Here is a 15,044-nt window from a genome sequence, read left to right on the forward strand (position 1 = left end):
CACACTTCTATTCACATTTAGAGTTGTACCTTGTTGACCTCTCTCAAATAACCACAAGCTTTTTATAGCTGGATTATCTCCTATTTAGAGCTAAGCACCCGGGTTACTCTAAATGCAGAGTGCCTGGTTTTGTTTGTAAGGTCAAACCGTAGGAAACACTGGAAATGCAAACTCTGGAAAGCCCCCAGAAAATTCAGTTTATTCTCCCAGTGTTGGTGGTGGGCAAGTAGAGATGCACGGTGAAGGAACCATCTGCTAGCATTTCTGTACATACGAAGTTCAACATGTAACTTTTCCAATACTGTTTGTGTTTCACAGTCTCAGAAATTAAGACAAGCTGAATATATTCAGTCACAGATTATTTGATATGCTGATAATTATGAAAAATTCAAACACTGACTTACTGAAAAATATGTTTAATATGTCTAGACAAACCTGCTAGCCTGTATCACACTTCAAAGCTTTGCAAGACAGTCCTGACAGCTTGTAATTTTCATAACGTTTTCATTGAGGTGGGTTGCAAACAGCCACAAGCCAAGACTGAAGGCTAGAAATAGGTAGGGATATAATAGTTAAATCCACACATCCCTTGGTCGATCTACAGTAAATGCAGTGATATAAAAGTGAGATACCTGAAACATTTGGGATAATATTAACAACCCTGGTGCCTGATATATGTACCTGTCATAAACACTGCGATAGTACACCTCTGACTTGAGCTCTCTGGGTACCAGCAAGAGCCTCAGACCACAGCAGCTCGTATGGTCAGCAGCAGCCTGAGCAGATATGAATAAGGTGCCGAGCTCCCACAAAGGCTGTGCAGTCTTTTGAAACACTGTGTTGACTCAGCTGGGTTGTTAGCTGTACCCGAGTTAGCCTGAAAGCTCTTCTCGGGTCTTTGAGAATGAAGGACTCAAGGCCCAGATGTACTTTGCTTTGGCATTTCTGTGTCATCTGCAGCTACCCAGGCAGATATTTATGACTGCCCTGCATTACCTGTGACTGCTGGGTGACATTTTGCGGGGTGAGGTTCTGGGTTGCTACAGAAACTGTCTCCGTAGATCCATCCCATCAAGCAAGGCTGTAGTGACAAGGCTTGCACTTTCAGCAAGAACATAAATAATTCACATTTTTGCTGGCCTGCTCTCCTTGCCTTCCCTACAAGCAGACTGAGTGCTCGAGGGAGAGCAGCTGTGATTAGCTGGAACACACGTATCAGAACTAAAGGTGTGTTTACTAAAATATATTTTCAAAACATTTTGATTCAGAGCCCACTATTTTTTTTTAGGAGAAGGGCAATGAGCAATACTCTGTCAGTGGTTTTTTAGAGAGATAGCAGGAGCTCATCTTCCAGCCCAAATGCTCCTATCGCATTGCACCACACCCACCAGTTGCCTCTCGCTGCAGTAAGCTGCCGAGGAGCAGCTGCTTTCCTGACTGATAGAGCACAGCCACGTGTCATCAACCGTCAGCTACCCCCCTCAACTCATCCAGCTTCTGCTCTTCTGATCTGGGAATTCAGCGCTTCCTCCTGCAACAACAACGTCCACTTTTACAGCCTGTTTCAATGAGTTTGGGATAGATGTCAAGGAGTACGGGATAGAGAATCTGCAGCAGCGTTTGGCAATCTTAGTTTTCATCCACCCTTTGCAATTCAGTCGCAGAGCTTTGTGAGTGAATTCCATGCAGTGACATAGTGTTCAGTTTGTGTTTGGCCTTTGCTAAAGTCATGGCACAACCTTTTTGTTATGTTTCAGTGTGGTCTGATAACAAGCACGCTCTGTACCATGTAATATGTAACCTCTAGATAAGTAATTTTTGGAAGAAGCCCTTTGGATCTTAGATGTCATTTGTCATCTCAGCGGTCAGCTGCATCTGCTGGAGGTTGTGGTTGCTGGGAGCTGCCATGCAGGTGGGCGGCCCCTCCTGTCCTGATCACAGCTGTGTCTAGCTGAGGGATTATCTATATATTCTGGTGTTTCTGTGCACTGAATCCTTACTTAATGTTGTGAAGTGTGTGTGGGAGACTGTATCTGTTTTTCCATAGGTCCTCTTTTCAAAATGTTTGTAACCTACCAGCTCTGTGCAGCAAACTATACAGAGCCTGGAATGCTTTTTCTGGTCTCAAACATAACAGCATATGGATCCTCCTCGGGGCAGAGACCTGTTCCAGCCACTGGGATCAGTGCAGATGCCATTTCTGGCAGCAAAAGCGGTGGCAAGGTACAAGCGATGATGGATGGGTGTTGCGATCCATTTATTTTTCAGATCTTTCTGGAAGAAAAAAACAGCTGCCTCACCAGCTCCTCCTCATCCTGTATTTGTGCCACTGATGGCTCATGCCTGACTGTTAGCCTGCCATAGAAAGAAAAGTGACTGCAGTGATGAATACATGGTGGGTGCTACTCCTTTCCTTTTAATCTCCCAGATGCTCGCAAACAACTTTTTATCTGCTCCAGACTGGAGGAACTGAAGATGACTGGTCATTAACTTGTTACTTCCAGAAGCCAAATCCATCAAACCCTGCTCTTCACATGGCATGAAAGCTGCTTGCCTTGCGTAAACCCACTAGAAAAGCTGGAGGTAGTTTACATAACACATCTGCAGCCTGCACAAGCGCTGTTCTCCATGAAGCCCTACTGAATTGCCTATCTTTAATGCTTTTTTCCCTCTCTGAGTGTCTTCTTACTCAAACAAGGATTTAAATTGCTTTGAGAAGATCTTTTTTTTCTGATAAATTTATGCTGCTGACGTCTTTGTATCCCACTACAGAAAAAAAAAATATATATATATATATATACATAAAGGAATTGTAATCACAGAATCACATAATTGCAAAGATTGGAAGGGATCTCAGGAGGCCATCGAGTCCAACCCCCCTGCTAAAGCATTTATATATACATATATAGTGTGTATGTTATTCTCTTAGCAAAGTTTAAGATTCTCTTTAACAGAAGAACACTGCCTATCAGAAAATGCACTGTTTCTCTCTGAGATGTAGAGTAGTTTTCCCTGAAGTCAGCAGATCAGATGGGTGGTGTTCGTTCCTTCTGGCTCTTTGGTTGGGTTAGAAGGAACCTCTGTGAAGTTAATTTGATGTTGTTCCTCGGGGTATTTTTCTGGGAAAAAAACGCTGCGATTCTTGGCTAAAAATCTCTTCTAGCCTGTTTACATACCAACAAGTGTTGGTATTGAGGGACCTGCTCACACTATTGCTTTTTATTCTGAAAAATTGCTGTGGGTGCATGGAATTGTAGAATGACAGAACAAGGGTTGTATGGAAGGGTCCTCTGGGGGTCATCTATTCCAACCCCCTTCAATCATTTAGGTTGGAGAAGATCTAAAAAATCACCCAGTCCAACCATCAGCCTCAGTGACTGCGTCCTTTCACTGCTCTGTGTCCCTTAGTGTCTCTTAAACGACTCCAGGGATGGGACTCCACCACTGCTCTGGGCAGCCTGTTCTGATGACTGACCACCCTCTCCATGAAGAAATTCTTCCTGATATCCAACCCGAACCTTCACTGTGCAACTTCAGATCCCTCCTGAAGAAGCCCATCTCCCCTAATCCCAGTCTGGACAGGCCTCTTGTGTAAATGAATATTAGAAAATAATAATGACCCACAGTGGGCCAGACTCTGAGGTCACTTACAGCCAAGTAGCCGTATAATGTATAATGCATGGAGAAATGGCAGCAGATCCAGCACAGTATCTCTTGTGGTCTCAAATAGGCTCTTCCCTTATTCTTCAAACAGGATTTTCCTGTTGCTGTGTGGGGGCTGGAAGGTTTAACTACAGACTGACTCTTCCTGCTGCTGTGACTGTAATTGGCTCCCAGGAATCTTCGTGGATACTGAGTAAGGAGGCATTACCTGCTGGGTGGAATAGCCTTCCTAGGGACAGCTTTTGTCATCACAAAACAGATAAGGAAGCAATTCTTCCCCTCCAACCCTTTACATTAAAGAATATTTTTTGACTTAAGCCTATTTTGTATCTCATAAGAAGATTAAAAGAATTAAAGAACTAAGCAACCTGTTTAGTCCATTTCATATTAAGCATATGGTACATGGCTTCATCTTTTGTGGGGCCACAGTAAGCCGAAGGACATCATTACACACCTTTTGTGCTGCTCTTGGCTTCCAAGCCGTGCTTCATCCATCTTCACAAGATCTCACTGACAATGCTGTTCTTCAAGAGCATCACAGAAGTCCTGGGCTGATTCCCAAGAGCTTTAACCATCCACCTGACTGAGTTTCTAACAGGAAAAAAACTCCAACAGCAGTTTTCCTACAGAAGGAAAGGAGCACCCAGCTGCCTGATATCCCCGTCTATTCGCAGCGCTGATCTTGTCCAAAAAAAAAAAAAAAAAAAAAAGCTTCCAGTAAATGCTGTTCACCTTGTTAATCAAAAACAACCCGTAAAGCATTAAGGTGAACTCTTTGCACTGGGAGCATCGGGCAGGCGGGGGTTTGCTCTGAGGATCGCTACCTGGAGGCGTGCCAAGGGAGGCAGTGCTTTGGGCGGGTTCCTTGTGCTCAGCTCCTGCCTTGGGCAGGGCTTACAGTGCCTGTGAGTACGGCGCAGCGTTACATACGGATAGACGGGGTGAAAGGCGCGTTTTGTCATTAACAGCTTCAGTGCTGTGAAAGGAGCCTGAAACTATGCTCGTACTGAAACGTGCCCTGCGTGTTCCATGTATGTGTGAACGTGCTGACCAGCTGCTGGAGTGCAGCGGGACTCAGCAGTAAGCAGGGACATCAGTGGGTTGCTCCAATAAAATGTATCCAGATAGAAAATGGATCACTGGCACCTGGTTTTTCTTCTTTTCTTTTCAGCAGAAATTCTTGCTTCCCCTTTTTGCCCTTTTTTCACTTCATGCTGCTTCTGCATTAGGAATAAGGAAGCACACACGTAACTGCTTTTTCTACCCATGCTATGCGTAACGCTGCAAAACTTACACAGTGGCACATGAATAGGGGCAGCAAATACGCTTTGGACAGGCTTTACACATATTAAATAGGGCCCATGCTGCAAAATTTGCAAAACCACAATTGTTTAAAGGGGAAAAGTCCAACTGGTTAACGTAGCTCAGTGCAGCTTGGCTCCAGTGAGGTGCTTCACAAGTCTTCAAGTCTTTCTCTGCCTTGACCTCATATCACTCTTCACCTATGTACTCAGCTTGTGTAAATAGGAATGATCATGATTGCACCTTGATGTTTCCAGGCCAAAGTTTAGCAATGAATTTACATTTAAATCGCTATGTTTTGCAACCCAGTCTTGATTTATAAATGGGCAAATGAACACACTAAGCACTGGGCAGCAGAACACCATTTTCAGCTTTTAACTAAGGAATTCACATTATAATATTGCATGACAGCTACAGGAAGGCAAATTCATTTTGGAGGTAATAAACATATAATGATATTAGCAGCATGGTAGAGTCAGCAGATCTCAAAACACAAAACACTTAACTCCAGAAAGCAGATTTTTACTAGAGCATGCAAGTATTTTTAAGCAGAGAATGCTTTTATTTAAGCAGAACATTAAGTTTATAAACGAATCTTCCAAGGAACGTGAAAGATAATAATGAACAGAAATAGATACAGAAAATGAACAGACAGGAACAGAACCTCTGCAGGCTGGGAAAGTAGGCTGAGCGGTGGTGGCTGTTTTGCCCTGCAGAAGCTGGCTATTGCTCTACATAATTGCCTGCTTGGTCTTGCTTCAAACATGGGTGCTCATTATGGGCAAATGTATTTGGCAATTGTTTATCTTGTATTGATTAATGGAGGTGAATAAAGGTGTGCCAGCACGTCCAAAGGCATGTACTTATAACTGATAAACAGCTCCATTCCCAGCAGGGTCAGATGGAAACTCTCCTGGTCCTTGATTCTGGGGATGCTGCAGTCTATGTGCTCACTCTGGAGGCGTACAGAGGAGGCTCAGGATTTCACTCCAGAGCTGCTGCATACTGAGCCCATGACCTGGGTTTCAAAGGGACGAATTGAAACAGATCTCATGTCCTGGGTATGGACTGCATCCAGAGGGAGAGTGTGCATATGTAAACCTCCCAGAGAGCATTGCTTGCCTAATTTACATTTAATTTCACCAAGCTGTTTAAAAAACAAAGCAATGCACTGTATTTTATATGATTTTATTGGCAATTTTAGTTAAGTCAACAAATTAAGAGGAAATTAGCCAGTTCCCAAGTTAATGCAGCAGATAAGCGTATTACAATATCAATTCTTTTTCTAACCTTATCTTAGAATTTAATGAAGGTCTGGTTTTCTTTTAACCAGGAGAACCCAGCACCTGTTTAGCTAATTGTTTATTGACGTGGTTAACATGTCACTGGGCATTGGTGGCTGTTGGATATTAAGTGTGCAGTTTGGTCTCAGGCCAATTCAGTGATGCACGCAGACAACCTTCAGCTCAGTGCCAGGTGGCCATACAGAGCCTGAGCCACAGCTCTGAATCTCACTGTTACACCATGGTAGCAGTTTGATGTGGTGCTCTGGGAGTGCTTGATGCAGTAACAAAAGGTCTTTTCAGACATTTAATATGGAGATGATGGCTGAATCATCTCCAGCAGCAGTTTGCATACAGCAGGTGGTGAAGCACTGGAACAGGCTGCCCAAGGAGGCTGTGGATGCCCCATCCCTGCAGGCATTCAAGGCCAGGCTGGATGTGGCTCTGGGCAGCCTGGTCTGGTGGCTGGTGACCCTGCACATAGCAAGGGGTTGGAATTGGATGAGCATTGTGGTCCTTTTCAACCCAGGCATTCTGTGATTCTACGATTTATGATTTCACTACAAGAAACGGCGTTCAGCCTTTAGCAGCTATAAGCAGGGCTTGCCCTCCTCATCTCTGGCTGTGGCTTGGTGACACAATACGTGTGACATTGGGTCCCTGCTACCAGAGCAGATAATGCACACACACTCCTCTCTGTCTGTCTTGTTCTCCTGCACCTGCTGCTGTGCCCGTCCCAGCACTCTTCTTTTTCCAGGAAACTCATAAAATGATTTGGGAAGGCAGAGCCCAACTTCCATTGTGTTCTTCGATGGCACTCACTATCACATACATTTCAAAACTCAATATGAATACCTTAGAAATCACTAAATTGTGGCCCCATCATTACTATTTGTTTGTAAAGGGCCTTGAAAGACACCAAAAAAAAGAAATGAATTTTGCTAATATTTGCCACTTAACTTTATATAGATGTCTTCAGTTGTCCTCATTTCAGGGCCACTGTGCAAAGCAGGTTAAGCAAAATCTGATGAACCATCTAGTTCATGAAATACATACGCCCATTTTCATACATGAAGACTCCTGTTCACCTGTGCACTGCCACACGTAGCGTGCGAGGGTTCTGCCTTCCAGATGAGACTGCAAATGCAAGGCCACCATTAGCATCCATTTGGGTTCATAAAAATAATTAATATTCAGTACAGTATCTCCTCACAACCATTCTTTTCTTGTCAATTCGAGTCTTCTCAACCTAGCCATCAGCTTTTTAAAAGTCCTCAAGGTTTTCCTCTTTGTGAGGGGCTGTTCTGGCTCAGGAAGACGTGGGCTAGATTACCTCTCCTATAAAGAAAGGCTGAGGGAGCTGAGCTCATTCAGCTTGGAGAAGAGAAGGCTCCAGGGAGATTTCCTTGTGGCCCTCCAGTACTTAAAGGGAGCCAATAAGCAGGAGTGAAATCAACTTTTTTGCATGGGTAGATAGAGACAGGACAAGGGGGATGGTTTTAAACTGAAAGAGGAGAGATGTAGACTGGGTGTTATGGAAATATTTTACTGAGAGGGCAGTGCTCCTGGCACTGCTGCCCAGAGAACTGTGGGTGCCCCATCTCTGGAGGTGCTCCAGGCCAGGTTGGATGAGCTCTGGGCAGCCCAGTGTGGTGGTGGCAACCAGCCCGTGGCAGGGATTGAAACTGGATGACCTTTGGTGTCCCTTCCAACCCAGATCATTCTATGAGTCTAAGACACTTCTATGATTCATTTTGGTTGGGGCATTTCAGGGACAAGTGAGAAGAGGAAGATGACAGCATGACAACTTGCCCTCCAGCTTCACTGCAGCTTTCAGTCAGATCTTGGATTCCTGGGTACTTGGTTCAACTAAATTTCTGAGAGATACAAGTGCTCTGCATGCTGCTTAGCACCTCCACAGCTCTAAAATTGATCTCTGTGTGTTAAAAAAATGGCACTTTTTATACACACTTGGGTTTTGCATTGCTGATTTATCTTAGAAGACAGACGTGTCTATCCAAAGCCACCCATGGCCAGTCAGAGAAGGGTAACGAGTGGTATTTTTGTCTGCTATTGTACCAGTGCATACTTCCTTCCTTCATCTTAGTCTGCAGTATGTGTTGATTCAGTAGAAACCCAAACCCTGTAATAACTACAAAGACTTTAATCATTGCAGTCCCAGCTGGTTGTAGTGCTTGTTTTAGTTCAGCTGAACAAGAGTTTAAATAGCTTGCGAATAGATGTTTTCACTACAGTAAGTTCTCTTCCCCTTGGCTTCTCACAAGATGAAACATCATCATAGCACTGCCGCGAGGCAGAGATGAGACATCTGCAGGAAAAGCAAAGCTTGTTTTGCAGAAAAAACTTTGCTTTTTGAAGCAGAAGTAGCCCCTCCTCTGAGCATGCATTCTCTTCAGACATGTCACTATTTCCATATTGCTAACGTCCATCCCATCCATCCCTTCCTTGCTGATTTTGGCAGAAGGCACATCTGAATCAACTAAGTGGCAACAAATTCCTGCTCTGAGGAAACAAGGTCCCCTGGGAAAACTGAGTGCTGCCATTGAAATGTTCCACAAGAAAAAGCATCCTGTCTCATTCGTATTTATCTTGCCAAAGATTCTGAAAGATTCTGCCTTGACAAGAAATGGGAGCAACCATCATGCTTTACTTAACCTGCGCTATCTTTTGTAGACAAGGAATACAATTCCCAACTGTGCAGTTGTCAGGAAAGGATTTGCGATCTGTTTCCATACATCTCCTCCATTTCATTCTTTAGAGGGTCAGATTGAGGAATAGATGGTTGGACTGGATGATCTTGTAGGCCTCCTTCAACCTTGGTGATTCTCTGATTCTATTCTGTGGCATTCTAGAGTGATTCAAAAAGATTCCAAAAGCAGAGAAATACAGCACAGCTTCCAGCTGAAGCTACAACTTCTTAGCACCTGGGCGCTCTGCATTGTGGGAAGAGAACTGGATGTCTCGGCATGCAACACAAAGCGATCTCTTTATTGGGCGAGAAACTGCTTCAAGTCGATATGAGAAGTGGGAAGCTGCCCATTTTTCCATGTTGGAAAAAGTGGGGACAGGAGAGGTTACTGCCATGACACGCTTAAGGCACAGAGTTAGGACATACAAACATATCACTGTAAGTCCTCCAAAACCAGGAGAGTTTGTGTATGGAATGAAATCAGTCTTGATAACTACAGATCTGCAGTGCAGTTCTAGGATGTGCTTTCTTTACAGTTTGGCTGTATTTAACAGTGTAACAAGCACTGTAATCACAATGAGACTGGAGCCTGACCTTCCCACACCTCATCTATCCATCTATGAGGGTTGGCCATGGTATGGAAAACAAAAGCAAACCAAAGCTGGAAGTTTAGTTTGGTTAGAGGCTAGAACACTGATATAATTTAATCTTGCTTTAGGGAATCAAAAACTTGAGCTCACAGTGAATGCAAGCATTCTTTCCCCAAATTAAGAACTAGACACAATTTTTTTTTTTTTTTTTTTTTTTTTTTTTTTAGCATTCAATTGTAATTTCAATCAACAGTGATGGAATTCAAATCTTTTCCCCAGGAAGGCACAGCAATTCATCCAGAAGTGATGTGCTCAAGTAAAGTCTCCTCTCTGCCGCTATCAACCCAAAGTATACAATGTGGCAGATGAGAAAGGCTGTTCAGGGAAGGCTAAAGGTTTAGAGATGAGTCAGTGTTTCACTGCATCACTGCAAACAGGAAGAGGCTATTTTATAAATAATGGGTCATTTCCATAACCTGAAAGCCCACATGTACACCAACAGGTCCTTGCAGCAAGGAATCACACGTCAAGTTTTCCATATCGTTAACGTCTGAGTTCAGGCAATGGGGACACTTAAAACCCTGCAGGTAGCTCTGCACAGCCTTGTGTAGACTGGAAAGCATGCTGGAAGAGCCACAGCATATACTGATCCCATGAATAGGTCCCTGTCTGCAATAATCTCATTTCTAATGACTCTGTTCCTTGGATCCTTTCAATAATTCCCATGGCATTTTTCTGCCTTCAAATAAATCAACCACCCTTCTTGCACTTTGGACACAGTGTTGGAGCTGGTTCAAAAGGCTTCAGCCCTGCAGAAGGCAAGGACACAGACCTTGTTTGTGTGTGTTTGCTGCTACCTGTGTTTTGTGGAATGAAGAGACAAAAATAATCTGCAGTTCGAAGCCATTGTGGAAGATGCCTTGGAAATCCTCAGTCTTGTGCTGGAGTTGGTCTCTGCTCTGTTTCCGCAAACTGATAAGGGTGTTACTTACTGTAGCGGATACTGTGGCCTCATCTGTGCTGTACATCTGGAACCGTTCAAAATGAAGACTGCTGGTCTTCATTTTTGTTTTTGTTTGGCACTTATTGCACTTTAGACAGGAACTCAGTTTTGAAAATACAGCTTCTGAACTGACATCACGGATAGAAGTTTTTGTTCAAATCTTTCTTCCTATATAAAAAGCATTACAGTAGCAGAGTCCCCAGTAGAGCATCCAATACAGAATATGGAACACTCCGTATTTCTATATTTACATGATAAAGCTTCCATCATCACTTACTATTGCTGCTCATTAGGTACTTGCTAACAGTTCTCCAGTCAACAACAGCCTGAACTTCTAACACTTGTGCAATTGCCCCCATGTGGAATTCTACTGATTTTACAAAAGCTAATGACTACCTGCTAATTATATAAGTAACTGTTGTGGTTTATGCCATCAGCTGTGATATCAGATCCCATAAAAGATGATACACTCCTACAGACCTTCAGAGATGAGGCAGGCATTACCCAATGTTAGTAACAACAGCCAGCAGACATGCTGGGTGAGGCTTACTTACAGATACATGCGTAGGTATCTGTGAGCTGTCCTAACTTCTGCTCCCTATGTAGTCAGCTGAGAGGAACAGACATCTCAAGAGAGAAATTAGTTTCCCTGTAACACAGCATGAGAACGGAGCCCACTTGGCATTCTACTTCTCACATAATTAACTGCCTAGTCGTTAACTGTCAGAAATAGGGCGATTCTACATGAGAATAATTATGCACGCACAAATAACACTTGGGATCAGGCTTTGGCTAGCCTGTGTTCTACAAACGTAGATTCTCAAATCAGGCTAAGAGGTGCTGGGATGTCCACGGTCCTCTTTGCAGGCTGCAAGTAAAGCCATGGACTGGGCATGTGTTACATGTCTCAAGTCTGGTGATACCCCACTAATTCCATGCACAAATCCAACAGCAGTGTCTTAGTTTCAATCCCTAATCAATGCTAGAGTGCTGCCAATTTATTCCATTATTTCTTTCATGCATTTTGGTCCTGAACAGAAGCAGCAACTGGAGCAGCCTCTCTCACGTCAAAGCAAGCACACATCTGACACACATTTTGCAGCACTGTGCAGTACCTGCATACACTGAAGGTCACACCTGAGCAGTGGGACCTTGGAAAGGGCTGAGCTCCTCTCCCTGCCTGTTAGCATGATGGGTGCTGCGGTTCTGCAGCTGGGGGCCGTGCTGCTGCCTCCCATTGCAGCCACAGCCAGACATGGCTGGCACTGCCAGTGCTACACATACAGACATCCCCACAAGGGTCTGTGATGGGAGAGAAGATGAGCAGGATTTCTGACTGCTGACATGATCTGTGTTCTCTTTGCAGCTCTGTAAGGAAAACAGATGGGCCAGCAAACCAACCCTGCCTGAATACCAACTATGAGAATGCATGCATTCATTTTATTTAAAACATGAATCTAACGGTCCTGTCTTGAAAATCTGAGCTATTCTTGTTACTCTGTTCTAAAGCATTAACAAAACTGCTCTGTGTCTTGGACTTAGGAATGCAAATATTTTTTTCTGTGATGCCACAAATTAGGTATAAAAATGAGTATCCCAGTAGTCACAAACTATTCCAAGAAGCTTCAAAAAGTTACGTTTTATCTACAGATGCTTTCCAAGGTAAGTTTTAATAAAATGGCATTGGTAGCAACCTGCATCTGAGTGCATTACAATACAGAAATACCGTAGTAAAGAACTGAAATGTTTGAATCTCCTCTTTAAAAAATGTTATTAAATAAGTTTCCAAGGGATAATGTTGTTAAGAACACTGTAAAGAAGGGCTGTGTTGGCTGCAAAGTCTTTGCACTACTGCACATCAGTGGTGATTGCTTTGTTTTCAGCAACACTTGCGTTGTGCCTTCACTTGATACCTTCAGCATGGCACTTCTGTCTGTGAGGTACTTAAGGCACATGACCACAGAGGTTCACTATTCAACCCCGGGTGTCATCAGCTTAGGAGCTGGAAGGAGCTACTTAGAGAAGCCATCCAGCACAAAGCGTGGTCCTGAGGCATAAGTGATTGAACCCCTGAGGGTACCACTGCAGGACCCAGGTCCTCTGAAGCTTCAGCTCAACAACTTTCATGTCTTATGGCCCAATTTCAACAATAGATAAGTGAAGAAATGGAAAGAAGGAAAGAAAAAAAGAGACTTTTTTTTTTACCAAGGTCTGTTGTAACAAAACAAAGGGAAATGGTTTCAGGCTTGAAGAGGGAAGATTTAGGTTAGATATAAGGAAAAAGTCTTTTACAGTGAGGGTGGTGACGCACTGGAACAGGCTGCCTTGTGATGTGGTGGAGATGCTCTGTCCCTGGAGACTTTCAAGGCGAGGCTGGATCAGGCCCTGGGCAACCTGATGGAGCTGTGGTGTCCCTGCTCATTGCAGGAGAGTTAGACTAGATGGCCTTTCAAGGTCCCTTCCAACTTTAAGGATTAGATGATTCGATATGAATATTTGAGTAACTGCATGAATACATGCAGCTGTAACATAAAGCATGAAACAAATGCCTAAGAAATGTCACTTACTGGCCTTTCCATAAAAATGACTGGATGAAATGGAAGGCTTTTCACCAGGTTTTTAACTGAAATACCAACTAAAAAGTAAGAAAGGGTCGAACTTTTTTCCCCTCACCACCTCTCTGAAGGACCACTTGAAAAAGAGTAGTGCCACATTTGTGTTGCAAGCTCAGAGCCTTCCTACCTGGCAAAAGATTTCAAAACCCTAATGCAAGATTTCCAGGTTAGGGCTGAGGAAAAACATTTGATCACAGCACATCCAACCATCCTTTTCTTTGCTAGGATGAGATGCGACAGCTGGAGGAGTGCAGCCAGCAGTGTGACCAGCTCCAAATGGCCACACAGATATGGAATTGTGTGAGGGCTCTCATGCACAGAGTGAATACCGACTGTGAAGTGCTGTGTACAGCCAACAGGGAGCTCCTACAGAAAAGAACAGAGACAACTGGAGTGTTATCTAGAATGAAATAGTGACAACTCTGAAAGCCCTTCACGGGTGGTGGATGTGAGCAAAGGAACACTTTGTATTTACTACTGTACCACTGCCTGTCTGCTGAGGAACAAGTTCCAGGTTCCAGGCAGCCCTGGGCAGCCGTCCCACTGTGCCCCACAATGGTAGTGCCCCACAATGGTAGCACTGCCTGGAGGATGTGCATTTAAAGAACTACCCAAGCACTGAGAAGATTCAGCTGCATGGTGGCTTTGGGAGGAATAAGGCTGGCAAACTGACTGCACCTAAGAGGCAGAACTACCCTCTCCAGAGTGTATGCCTGAGTGTTACAGGAAGGCAAACATATTCGAAGCCAAGGATCTTGGCTGTTCTGACTTGTGCCTAAATTTACCTTCAGATAATGAAGAACTGTAGTGGGAGGTTGGGATATTTGACATACCATCAAACTCACATAAATGCGGCAGCAACCACTCAGAATGAAGGGCAGCATCATCATCCATTCTGGAGACCTGCAAAGCTGAGGTGCCGACAGCAACTTGTGAGAGCCCCAACACATACCTGCTCCTGTCTCCAAGAGAACCTTCTCAGGGTTGAGAGTCGGAAAGACAGATGGGATTAAAAACTTTTAACAAAGCAGAAACATTCACACAAACTCTATTGTCTAGGACACCTCTGAGCTTTCTCAACAGGGAACTGCCACTCCATTCCAGGGTTCTGTCAGCAACACATTACACTTCTCTATTTTTCCTTGACTCTCTTGGCTTATTGATTTATATAAAGTGAAAAACTGTGTCAATAGAGACAATATATTACAAATACATGTAGTGGGTAGGATTGGGCCAGTGGTCACCCACTATCCAGGATCTGAGAGGAGCTTTTAGCTGGCAGAGATCTGCAGGAGGCTTAATGGACTTCACTGGGACGAGCTCATTAACAACACACTGTCCTACATCCCAGGTGAGACGCAGCACCCACCTGGCTGTGCAGCGCCCTCCTGCCAATTCACACCAGGACCGCATCTGCCTCTGATTTTTCCAGAAAGCTTAACAACAGCAATAATCCCTCTGGGGATTATTTCAGCAGAAAGGGCTACAATCAAAGCAAAGGCTCACAGAGGACATGATTCACTATTGCCAGAGTGGAGACAGTAGAACACATCTGCATGGTAAGGAATTCCACTGTGTACTCTTATCAAAGAGCACTGCAAAAGCACTGACATGGAAAACACCTATCCTATCTCTGAAATGGCTGAGTACCTAATTCTCTCTGTGCAAATCTACCTTGCCATTAAATACAAAGGGTGTATTTAGCTAGGTGTGCAGGAGTAACATATAAATCCTTAACTGTAAGAAATTGCATCATATGATAAACGTGTACCCTCTGTAACAGTTAAACTGTTGGAATCCTGCTCCACATCTTATTCTAGCTCTCTCATCATTTGCTTGACTACACCTAGCATCACCAATGCTGTTCACAGACTTTGT

This window comes from Tetrao urogallus (assembly GCF_951394365.1).
Source record: "Tetrao urogallus genome assembly, chromosome: 1".
Lineage (NCBI taxonomy): Eukaryota > Metazoa > Chordata > Aves > Galliformes > Phasianidae > Tetrao > Tetrao urogallus.